The sequence below is a fragment of the Gavialis gangeticus genome, unplaced genomic scaffold (genome assembly GCF_001723915.1).
Source record: "Gavialis gangeticus isolate Ggan-Ray unplaced genomic scaffold, GavGan_comp1, whole genome shotgun sequence".
NCBI classification, from domain to species: domain Eukaryota; kingdom Metazoa; phylum Chordata; order Crocodylia; family Gavialidae; genus Gavialis; species Gavialis gangeticus.
Window position 1 is genome coordinate 44200764 of NW_017729033.1, and position 3056 is coordinate 44203819.

At 38.9% G+C, this 3056-nt stretch overlaps 1 long non-coding RNA gene across 1 annotated transcript in view; it reads left to right on the forward strand.

Moving 5' to 3' along the window:
- The window catches only part of LOC109304170, a 90269-nt gene that overhangs the window by 67505 nt on the left and 19708 nt on the right, over positions 1-3056 (forward strand). The window contains exon 3 of the long non-coding RNA XR_002099318.1: positions 932-1077. This is a non-coding gene — a long non-coding RNA (uncharacterized LOC109304170). The remainder of the gene's footprint in view (positions 1-931; positions 1078-3056) is intronic.

Sequence of the window (3056 nt, forward strand, 5' to 3'; positions counted from 1 at the left end):
CCCCCCCCCTTGCAGGGTGGGCAGCTAATTTTGGCCCAAGCTGTCTGCTCCAGCCCAGCAGGGAGGTGTGCTTTAGCACCCCCTGGCATCTGGCTTGGGCCACTGCAGGCATGTGGCTACATTTCCAGAAACAAATATGAATGTCTGTTCACTTGCTTATTGATTCAATCTACACAGCTTAGATTAACACGCAAAAACTGAATTGATTCAGCCTTGGGCTTTTTGACTGCCTGTATTTAGACTATATGTATACAAAGGCAAAGTCTACACTCTCCCTCAGTAACAGTAGTTAAAGTAAGCAGTCTGGCAGCTCAAATCAGTCCCCTCCCAGATTACCTAGAATGTATGCATCTCACGGTCTATTTAAAGTCTGCTGAAAACAACTGCACGTTACTGTGGCATCTGCACACCAATGGCCAATCAGTAACACAAACCTCCAAAGGCCACTTTCATGCTGTGTGCGCTTTTCACATTCCTGCAACCAAGACTTGTATTGGGATCTTTGCTGCACTTAGAGTAGTTTCCATAGGTGACCTAAAATAATGCTGTTTTTTTGCCAGCCAGAGTGAAGGCTACAAAACTTAATTCAGCTGGAAGTCACTCTAGACATAGCTTGCAGTTAAAACCATTTTTCTATAACACACCAAAGGCATGAGTGCCTGCCAACAATCTGTTTTTAAAGTGACCTTTTAAGAAGTGGATCAAAAAAAAAAAATCAACAGAAACCTACAGGACCTGGGAGGTTTCCTATCTTTGAAGAGTAGAAAAAAAAAATCCAAAAGCTTTTGAATTAATCCCATAAGTGCTGTTTAAAAAAAAAAGTACTTAAAAAAGAAAAAGGTAAATGTAAACATATCTTTCAGTTATATTTCCTATAAAGATTTTTATATTTGTCGGGTCATGTTATAAGCTGTAAATTCTACCATAACAGCTTGGAAGAGTACAAAAACAATCTTAAGTGGGGGTTTCTATAATGCCTGGACCTGTTCTGGCTCCTACAACAGTGATATAAATGCTTGCAATGCCTGCCCATACTGTGAATATATCTGACTTCTGGCACTGCCTTGGCACAACCAGGTGAGTTAAGAATACTTCTGTCCCGAGCTTTACTGATAACCATAACGTCATTAGAATGTAGATTTCTGTCTGAAACAACCACAGTCAAGCTATAGGCTCTGTAATACTGTTGTAGAAAACCTGTTAAGCTTTAGCAATAGAGACTTATCTCTGTAAGTAATACATTTCCTGGAAGGAATGTAGCCTTCTTAAAACAAAGTGTGAAACATGAAGTCTCTCAAGAGGAAAAGATTTTGTTCACTTTTTCATGTTAATCTTTGCTACCTATTGATATCTTCCTCAGCATGTTGCTGAATACTAGAAAATTTCAAGTAAACAACCAGAAGGTAAAGCTTTTACCGGCACATATCTGAGCATTAATTGAAATGCCTTAAGGCAGAGTAAAAATGCTTCTAAAACATTTACGTAAGATAAATAGAACTCCAATAAGAAAAAAGAAGATGGGGAGGGGCCATACAGAACAGTTTGCTTTACAGCTCTCTACATCAATTAGCCTTTAAATACTACAACTTTTTGACTTAACTCTTCAAAATTAAAATGCTTTGCAAAGAATCCTAAGGTCAGAGACAACACTCAGCTCAGTGAGGTATTACTGGAAATATTTTTTATAAAAAATAATACTTTATAGGATTTTTATAGCATTCATTTTAGAAGACAATTTTTTCTTCTTGGAGTCTAGAGCCTGGTATATTTGCCAGTGAAACCTTATTTATATTTTATATTCAGATGCGTTCTCTATAGGTATACAATAACATTCACAACAGATTATATTCAATTATTACTGAGTCATAATTTTCCTCTTATAGGCTGCTTCAGACAGAAAAAAAAAAAGCACTTTAAACTCTGCGCACCCCCACACCAAGCCCAGCACATGCCCAGAAGACTAATTGTGTTAGTTGGACCCAGCACATCCACATCTGTATAGATCAGGCGCTTTAGTGGGGCTTTTTTGGGTGCTTTTATCTAACAGCTGATTGAACCAGCTGTTAGATAAAAGTGCCCAAAGGCCCCAGTGAAGTGCCTGATCTATACAGACACTGCAGAGCCATGTTAAACTATCATGCTGTTTCTTCTGATAAAGCAGTTTTGTTTTGTTTTTCATGTCTGTCAGCAGCCAGAGTGTCTACTGAATTATTAAAAGAATACCTTTACAGTTAATTTATGACATTAAGGACAAAATTACTTCAAATGACAGCCTATGCCATGGTCATTTGTCCCTCCTCTGCTTCTGGTTCTGCACTTTCATAGAGGTGTACAGAGATGAGTATATCCCCCAATTATGCCGCCTTCAAGTCCATGAAGTTAGCTCTCACCAGAGCAGGTGGGGGAGGATAGGTGACCTCCACAATGCACCGACTTACGAGAGATGAGCTGTTTAAAGAATGATAGTGATTTCTTGGTGGTATAGGCCAGTATCAAGCTGCCACTCCCAAGGAGCAAGTAGGATATAGGATTCCCTAGTGGGCTGGGCCATAATGTTCACAAAAATGTTGTCACTGTGACTTCTTCCTTGTTTGCCCACCTAAAGTATTTTGGTGTAATCCGTATGCCAGATAAGTATGCAACACCCTCCTCCTAGCTGTATTTCTATATATATAACTGTCTTATCATCACTACTTTTGTCTCTTTACCACAGCTCACAGTCTGGTAGGTATGTGGGGCATGGTTAAATGGATATAATGGTTAAATGTGTCAGTGAATAGTCACATGATTAAATAATTTTGTGGTTAAATAGATTCATTGGCTGTAAGACACAGATCTAATAGGCATGCACGTAAGGGAGTCAAAAAGTTTGGGGTTGAGTTTTGGATCCCTCTTTAGTCTGTAAGAAATTTCATAAACTGATTGTCATCAGCTCCCATAATTATATCACAGCTGAAGTGATTTTGAAATCATTTTTGCCCCTTATGAAAACATTCTTCTAAAAGGTTACCAAATTACCAGACATCTGCTGGGAAGAGCAGTCGGCCAGGTCCGAG